Consider the following 9,975-nt stretch of genomic DNA (forward strand, 5'->3'; position numbering starts at 1 on the left):
CTGTTCGCATTAACATTAGTTGATTAGCATATGAGTTACTCTAGATGTTTTTATTTTTCCTTTTGCTTTTTCTTCCTTGTTTTCTTGATGCACTTTTTTTTCTTGCAATTTAAATTCTGCATTGTCTTTCTTGTTTTTCATATAGCATTTTACTTCTTGTCTTTAATTCTTCATTTTTTTTCTCATAATTTTTTTTAGATATCCATGAGCACTAACATGTCAAGCAGAGCCTTAAGAGATTTTTCTACACTCATTTCTGCAAGATTTTTATCTCCCATTGTGCAGCCTCACATTGAAGTAGAGAGTTTTCAACTAGACCTAGAGTTAATTTTCATGATACAAGGTCACAAATTTAGAGAAGAAGCATCAGAAAGTCTTTATCTGCACCTTGAGACATTTCTAGAGCTTTGTGATATGGTGAACTGTGAAGGAGTGTCAGCAGATGCAATTCATTTAATAGCATTTCCTTTCAGTATCAAGGATAAAGCAAGGACTTGGTTATATTCCCTCCATCCTCAAAGCATCACAAGTTGGAAACAATTGGAGAAGCAATTTCTAGATCATTTTTTCCCTCCAAGTAGAACAATTTATATGAGGAATTACATCACAAATTTTGCTCAAGAATATGGAGAATCATTATTTGAAGCATGGGGCAGATTCAAGAGTCTAAAAAGACAGTGCCCTCATCATGGTTTGGAGAAATGGCTGACCTTGCACCTATTTTATAGGAGAATTTCTTTCTCAAATAAGTGTTTGTTAGATTCATCAACTGGAGGTTCTTTTATGGACAGGAGTGTAGACGAAGCATATACATTGATTGATCAAGTAGCATTGAACTTCCATGAATGGTCAAGCAAAAGTTGGATGGAATTTCCCTCAGAAATTCAAGAAGTATAAGTCATATATGCAAGAGAGCATGTCAAACAGAATGCAGTTCAACCACCCAAGAATGATGAAATTCACAAGTCACAGAATGAGGAGTTCAAACATTTGGGGGAAAAGATTAATAGCATAGTTTCAAAATGGTTCAAGGAAGACCTTCCTCCTACACAGATAAGATTTAGTGTAAATGATAATGATATTAAGTTGAGAAGTGGCAAGAATCATGAAGAACTTCTGAAGAAATATTTGTTTAGGATTGAGGAGAAGAACAATAGAAGACCTCAAGAACTCAGTTCCATTACTCCAAAAAGTTTCCAGAGGCCACAAGTACCTTTTCCTCAACGGTTGATGACACCTACACTAGATAAGCAAGATGGACCTCCTATGCAAGCTCAAAGGGAATATGGGAGAAAAGAAGTACCTTTTCCAAGACCTTTACTAAAGGTTCATTTTCCACAAAGGCTAGTGAGGGTCAATGAAAATGAAGACTTTGACAAATTCTGTGACACTAATATGGTTGAGTGTAGATTTCTGGATATATATGAAGATGAGGACTCTTCAGATGAAGATTGTGATGATAATGCAGTGGACAATGAGTTTTCAGATTTACCTTCTGGGTTTACAGGGTGTTATGATGAAATTGAATTTTCAGATGATGAATGTGATGTGGTAGATCAACTTAAAACTATAAATGAAGTTAGTGATCCTCTTATAGATGATTCTCCCACTGAGGATATTGATGTTGGTCTATTTTTTGATGCTTATGTTGATAATGATGTTATGAAAGGAAGTGTAGGGAGCTATGTTGTGGAAGCATCATCTCAAGAATCACCTCCTTTATCCACACAACCTTCCGAGATTATGAGAGTTGCAAGGATTGAACATGTTGTGGATGAATGTGTAGGGACTTGTGCAATAGAAGCAAAGCCCCAAGAATCACCACTTTTACTTACACCACCACCTGAGCCAGAGCTAGAGCCAATACAAGATTCAAAAGTCACATCCACACGTTTAGAACTTTCAAGTATCTCTCAGCAATGCAAGGTTAGTATTTCTAGCGATCTTTTGGAAAATTTTCTAGAGGTACCTATAATTGATTTTGTTGGATGTGATTCAATTTTTGATACATATTCAGTTCATACTAATACAGTTCTAGTTCCTTCTTATATTACATGCTTGTGGGAGGTTTGCCTTTTTTTTGGGTGTGTAGGTTTTCAAGAGGCCTATAGTTGGAAGCTCAGACTGAACCATCTTCGACCACCTGAAAGAACTTCAAGGAAGATGAAAATGGAGAGAGTTATACTTTACTCTGTAGCTCCTTTGATGAAAGATCTCTCCACAATAAGAGCCTTTGGTAGGAAGGTGTTGAAATATCTTAGCCCTCCTAGAGCGAGATTTTGATGAATCTAATGAGGTGGTCGAGCTAATGACCTTAAACAAGCGCTTCTTGGGAGGCAACCCAAGTTCTTTCTCATTTTTGTCTTTAGTTATTCTTTATTTTCATCTCTTTCCTCATAATAAGCATGTATCCTCTACTTAATTTTTGTTGTCAATTTTCTTTTATAGGACTCAAAGATTAGGAGGAGTACAATTTCATGATGGAGAAGTTAATGACATGGGCATTTGGTACGCATCACTTGGTAACTTCTCTTACTTTTAATCTCCTCCATATTATTTTTTTAGTTTTCATTGGGACAATGAAAAGTTTAAGTCTGGGGGGATGCATTTGGTTTAGTCTAGTTTTTTTTTTTGTATAATAAAATTTGCTAGTTGCATCATTCATCATATCATGATTGTTTGTTCCTTATTGCAAAATACTAGCACGTTTATTCTAGATTTTATGTGGTTTATTGGTTACTTATGGTGCTAGTATGTTTAGTGATATATCTTTTTCTATCTGTGATAGCATGAAGTGAGCAATGTTTTACTATAAGAGTTTAAGTATTGGCCTTGTTTTAGGATCTCTTACACTTTACCTAGTTTTAATGGTAGAAAACTCTGAAAATAGTCATGATTCATAGAACTTGTTTAGTACTAGTGTTTTCATGGTGATTTCTCAAACTACATTTTGGTTACTGGATGAGGCTCGAATCATGAAAGCTCATTTGAAAAAATTAAAATATCCCAACATTTGTGCTTATGTATATCAGTGTTTAAGTGTTACACCTTGCAATCACTTAGGAAAAATGAAAAGAAAAAAAAGTTGAAAAGGAAAAAAGTGAAATGAAAAAAAAATGTTGAATAAGGGATATAAAAAATAGTTGTCGTGAGTGGAAACTTGCAAGTTACCCCTTTGAGACCGAGTTAGGTTACTGGGGAAATAACTGCTATGTTTCTATTGATATCGAGCACGCCTTTGAGACCTTGGGTAGATTGAGAAGGATGAACCAAGCGTTTGGCAGGTAGGTGCCTATCACCGAAAACATAAGGAAAACAATTCTATGACGACTTGACTAGGCTTAGGGATTGAAACTTGATAAACATAGGCCATTATTGCACTTAGCACGGAGGACTACTACTTAGGTCATACTCAAACTACTTTTATATCTTGCTCACCAATGAAATCATTTGATAGGATTAGTTTGACTTGCTAGATATTATGATGAACTATCTAACCACATGAATCTAGATTGCGGGTTTTGCTTGAGGACAAGCAAAGGTTTAAGTCTGGGGATGTGATGTGCGTAGATTATATACACTTTTATGCATGTTTAGACGCACATCTACTCGTATTTCATTAGCATAATCTATGTTTATTGCACCTTATTTCATTAGAATATCATACTTTCATTATATTCTGTTTGGAGATCTGCTCTTTGCTTGTTTTGATTGACAGGACACTATTTGGAGCAAAAATGGAGCAAAAATACATACGGGAGCAACTCCGGAAGAAATCCATCCTGGGTCGTGTATGCCACACGGTCGTGTGGCCATTGGTATGTTTTGGCTGTGCCAAATGGCACGGCCATGCTAGCATCAAATGTGAAGAAGTCCATGGCCATGTGACTCACACGGCCGTGCCAAGTTCCCCGTAGCCAGGCAGCACACGACTGTGCCAAATGGCACGGCCGTGCCAAGTTTCCATAGCAGAGGAAGGCCATGACCGTGTGAAATCACACAGTCGTGTGACCTTGGCAGAGACGAAGAAGATCATGGTCATGTGATCCACACGGCCATGTGACTCAATCCGGGAGGGAGTCGTGTGAGGTCGTGTGGATTCCACACGACCATGTGACGAAGAACAAGGGTCGTGACACGCCAAAAACATAGTTGTGCTAAATTATGACAGATTGCAGACCGTTCATAAAATGGCCATAACTTGTGCTTTGTTGGAGTTTCGGGTTGTTCTTTATACTGAAACGTAGCTGACTTCAAGATCTACAACTTTTTTTTAGGACCAACAGAGAGAGAGACTTATCTGCCCATGGTAAATGGTATGGTCGTGCCTCCCAACCGCGGGTTCAACTGGACCTCCGCCCAGACTGCAGACCAAACTTTGAACCACCATACCTTTCGGCTCGGTTGGAGACAGGGCTCAATCCAAGTATCAGATTGAATATAATATCAATAGCTACAACTTTGGTTTAGGGTGAATCATGAGAAAACCTGGTTTAGTGGGTGAAAAACTCAGTTTACCGGACCCCTGTTTTCCTGGTTTTCCTAGGCAGTTTGGAGGAGGTATAAAATGGTCAAGATCCTCATTCTTTGAGACATCTTTGGTTCGGGACTCCGCCCCTCTCATAGGGAAAGGGTTCTCCCCTTCGAGGGAAACCCTAGAGTTTCATCCACCGCCATCTCCTAATGTTCCTTCCATCTCCAGAGCGAGGAGGCATCCCCAAGACATCGGAAACCTCGGCAAGCATCTCTTCTTCCCCTTCTTCTCACATCAAGGGTTGTAAGTATACTTTACTTTATGCTTTGGGGTTGTTCTTCCCTCACCATGGAGTAGATCTCCTCTTCTAGGATTAGGGAGTATTTGTAATGTGATGGAGATGTCGAACTATATAGATTCACCACATTTCTATTCAATGACATGTTATTGCCTTGTTCGTGCATTGTGTGCGTGACGTATTTATATTTATTTGCATGCTTTGTTGATTGATGTGGAGGATTGTTAATCACGTAAAGGGGATGCCCTAGAGCGTATTGACCAAGGTACCCTAATGATAGGGGTAACCCTTTCCGGACGTCTAGGACGTTCCCTTAAAAGGATAAACAATCCCTTAGGATTTGCCGCTCTCGTAGATAGAGTGCTCTAGATTGTACACCCGAGGGGCCCTAGTGACAAGGGTAACCCGTTCATGGACGTCTAGGACATTCTCTTGAAAGGAGAGGCAATTCCTCCATAAGGAAGTAGGAAACTGTACCAAATCTCTACCTTTATCCTTATTGTTAATTACTAGAAATGTACTCCTATGATCTACCGAGGCGCCCTCGTGACAAGGGTTAACTGTTACAGGATTTCATAGGAATCGTCTCTATTCGATACTTAGGGATATTGACCAATTTAACTTCCTGCAAAAGTATGGACATAGAGGGTAGAAACTAAGTAATCTATGTAATATCTCCTAGCATTATAATGAAAATAAAATCCTAGAATTCATCTCCCAAAGTTCATTCCCTCCAAGATCTATTCTCTCTCTTCCCTCTTCTCTTTCTTTTACTTTTACGTTCGTCTAGATAATTCGTCGTGCGAAGTTAACTAGTGCTTGATCAATAGTTCCTATGGGTTCGACAATCTTTTATATTACTGACGACGAATCCGTGCACTTGCGGAATCGTAACACTACTGCTTGTGCGGGTGTCGGGTGTGCAGTAGGCACCGGTGGCGGTGGTGCCTGGTACGCCGCAGGTGGCACCGCTGGTGGCACTGTGAATATCGTAGGAGTGGGTATGACGGGTACAATCGAGGTAGGTACCTCTGAAACATCGGAGTTTGAGAACCTGACGCGCCCGCAGTACCATGCGGAGTCTATCCCTGACTGACAGGCTCAACCCCAGCAGACTTCTCTGGCGACTCTGCTGCCAGGGACTCCAACGTCCTCTTGCGTGGTCGTCCTGTACCACGTCTCGGCATAGGAGCACGAGCACCTCGCCTCATATATGTTCAATTATAACGTAAATATTACTACTAGTAACAAAAATTATAAAATTACCTTTTACCTAATTGTTGTCTGGAGATGTTCCGCCGCTGTCCAGTCCCCCTCTTTAACCTCAGAAATTTCAAAACGAGGAAATCATCGGAAATCCGTACAAATCCGAAACGAAATTCTGAAACATGAATATAACAAAAATCTGTACAAATCTGAAAATACCAGTTTGACTTGCAAACCTGGCTCTGATATCAATAATATTGTCATGCCCCAGGTAGTCCCTGCTAGAAGAAATTTTGGCAGCATCTCCTCTGTACGGGTGAAAATATGAAACTTTCTACAATGCCTTCAAGGCCACATATACCTCGGCCAACACAGCCGGAACAATAACAATAAAAATAAGCAAACACCCACATAGTTTAATAGTAAAACCTTAACCTAAGTAATGACAAGATAATCATTTCAAATATCCTACTCAACTACACCCATAAAACACAAATCTGATACCCTACTCAACTACACATATAAAACACAAATCACCAGCATACATCCAAACGAAAACCCATCTATATTAAGAGATCGTACAAGATCCAAGTACCAAAAGATACAAGTCTAAATAACATAGACAATAACATAAACCAAAATGTGCGAACTCGTCGCAACGCGAAGTGGTGGGAGGACTAGCAACTAGAACTCCTCCGAACAGCCTCAACCTGAAATAGTAATAACGGGGGGTGAGTCCAACACTCAGCCGATACCTAGTTGACATGCATAGTAAATAATAACCAGCAATAATAAATATACATACAGTCTCCTGAATAAATATCATATGAAAAACTGTAAGGTAAAGGAGTATCTGTACTAACCAGGACCTGGATATAAGGAAAAGCAAGGTTGTAAGACTGAGGAGTATCATAATCCTGTATGCATGTCAATCAAATGCATCCATCCAATATACAGCAAACAAAGTGCAGTAAACACAAGCAATAAATGCATCATGCATATGATACCAATGGCATGTCCTGGTCACCCCTGATGTCAATCAGCCATCTCACACATGATGGTGAGACCGAGTGGGTAGGGCTGTGACAACCGTGCACTCTGTCGTCACTACTCCTGATGAGTGACCGAGTGGATGAGATGTTGTCGGAGTACACCTATCCTCCTACCCCAAATCATAAGTGGGGGAGCGCAATGCTCTCATCTCCCTGAGACAATGTAGAGGAGGGATCCCTGCTGACTACCACGCTGCATCACACTACCCATGAGCGGACAAACGGAGCCAAACAAAGCAACCTGCTGCAACACACCCTGCCTGAATAAAAACCACTAACCCATGAGTGGTTGTGTGTGTAGATCCATGTAACTGGTGATGTGCTTAATAATAATGGAGCTGCCAATCGCTCAGCATACAATCATGTGTAATGATGTATGACACTAAGCATAGAAATATCCTGATCCTATCTACCTCCATAAAAATATGTACCAAATACATGGATCAAATAATATGATCTAGGTACATAGGTCAGGTATAGTATCTAACCAGTCTGGTATATCACATGGCATGGTATGTCACTACCTCTATAACATAAATAATAAATAGGGGCATGAATGCTAAACAGGTAACAAACAAAATATGCTCGGAAACAAATAGTGACATACCGATGCAGATATAAACATAATTATTACTACTTGTTAAAATCTACTAAGCATATCAACATGACATTATCTAAAAGATAAGTTAAGGTACCTGCCTCAAATAGAAGGTCTAATCCAGTCAAATCTGACGTCGAGATGCTCGTCTCGAATCAGAGTCCTGCATCACCAATATAACCCCTTTCAATTTCGACATGGATGCATAAAAGGTCGAGTCAGTAGTATCATCCTGGGGATTGGGAAGAGCGGGAAGAGCCCATTGCCAAATGATAGGGTATGGAGGAGGAGAAGGAAGGCGCAGAAAGAAGAACTTTTGTCTTCATTCTGCTTGTGTTAGGATTTTGTTGAATAAGATAGCCTTGGGACGGCTCTGGAACTTAAAGAGGCTATCTTCTACTTGACGGAGAACAAAAAATTGGTGGAACAAATGGGGAGAAGGGGGAAAGTCAAGTAATTGAGAAACAGCGACAAAGGCAGATAATATAGAGAAAGATTGAGGAATGAGTTGATTTAGGGGTACACTGAAATATTGACTTACAGCAATGAAGAAAGGGTGAAGAGGAAGCCAAAATCCGGATATTGCTTGTTCCCAAAAGACAACGACATTCCCTAGAGGAGGAAGATAGGGGCGATCTGCTGGAGTAGGAAGGACCAAATAGGAAGGGAATCCATAATCTAAGCGCATTGCATAAACTTCCGACTCACTAGCACTGGAAGAATAATGGGTAAACCAGTAAGAGGAGGAAGAAGAAGAAGCCATCATGGACAAAAGATTAGGGGAAGAAGGAGAACCACGAATGGAACAGAGAAAGAAGGGATGTCGTAGAGGAGGAAGACGACAGGATAAACCCTTAATGTATCTCTAAAACCCTCAATGCAATTATCGAGAAGGGAAAATGGCAGATAAGGAAAAAAGCAAGAACGAAAGAATCTGTGGTAAACCAGTAGATACACAGGTAAAATATTAGGTATACGAAAATAGGTACACCTGTAATCGGAAGGGTGACATTTCCGAAGTACAAGTTCAAACTGAAAAAGTTGCGGGATCCCAAGGGAAGTTGTGATTAATCTTTTTAAATCTCGATAAGCTCAAATTCATAGGACATATGAAATAAAAAGCAAATCGGCTGAATAGGCTCGCCCTGTCACGATAGGTTGATCAAAAAATACAGGCGTCTAACTCGTCCGACCAGGCAGACTGAGTCAATAAGCTCGCCCTGTCGTTATATATCGGGCAAGAAATAACCAACATAGGTAATTCTGCTCGGCTCTCATGTATAAAGAGGATAACTAGTGTCAAGGGGAAAAACATAGGCAAGTGCAGGAGGTTACTCGAGATTAAGCAAATATATAGTGAATATAACCTATTCCTCACAGAGTGACCAAAAGAAGAAAAACACACACATACACACAAATATATATATATATATATATATATATATATATATATATAAGGTGAATACTTATGATACGGTGAATAATGAGGAGCACCAGGGTGGAGTCCGAATTTAGATTAGGTGGCAGTCAAAGTCTAAGAGAAGTCAACCTAAGTAACCTACCCAATAAGCCCCCTCAGTGTCGATCAAATAGAGTCGATCGAACATCCCAAGGGCCCAACTCCACAGTCAAATACCATCGGGGTCCATCTCTCTGCTCAGCTAGTTATGAGGTTTTGCTACACATCACATTCCGATCAAACAACCGAAGGGCCTAGCTCCCCACTCGGTTGCCAGTGAGGCACAGCTCCCCGCTCAGCTACTTACGGAGCTCTACTCGCTATCACATTCCGATAGGCTATTGCCAATCAAAAGTTTCAAGGGCCTAGCTCCCTATCTGATCTCACATTACTATTAGCTATTGCCGATCAGACAACCCAGGGACCCAACTCCCCACACAGTCGCCATTGGGGCCCAGCTCCCTGACTCAACTACTTATAAGGCCTAGCTCCCCATCACACTCTGATCGGCTAATGTTGATCAAACCTCCTAGCGGCCTAGCTCCCCATTTAGTCACTTACGAGTCTAGTCACCCCCAATCAAAAATTGGGCTCCTTATCCTCGACCCATCTCCCTACTAATGGGGTAGATGACCAACAGTCCACTTGGCTTTCTGACCCATGAACCCACTTTGGCATTAATACTTCACGTGGGTTTGTCAGTGAGTTAGAGAGACCATATCCTTGTTGGTGCAATTTTTCTTGGGTCAAGGTTAACCAAGTTGACTAAGCTTGAGTTGGCTCAAAGTTGAGTCTTGATGTTTAAATTGATGTTTGACAATATATGAAGATTGTAGGTATAATTGTCTATATGGAATATTTGTTGGTGCAATATTCCCTAGGTCAAGG

At 40.4% G+C, this 9,975-nt stretch overlaps 1 non-coding gene across 1 annotated transcript; it reads right to left on the reverse strand.

The window, feature by feature from the left end:
• Nucleotides 1–589: 589 nt before the first annotated feature.
• On the reverse strand, nt 590–695 carry LOC121983439. The gene has a single exon (XR_006112492.1). It is a non-coding gene; the product is annotated as a small nucleolar RNA R71 (small nucleolar RNA).
• Between the last annotated feature and the right edge of the window lie 9,280 nt (nt 696–9,975).

Source organism: Zingiber officinale, chromosome 5A (assembly GCF_018446385.1).
Source record: "Zingiber officinale cultivar Zhangliang chromosome 5A, Zo_v1.1, whole genome shotgun sequence".
Taxonomy (NCBI): Eukaryota; Viridiplantae; Streptophyta; class Magnoliopsida; order Zingiberales; family Zingiberaceae; genus Zingiber; species Zingiber officinale.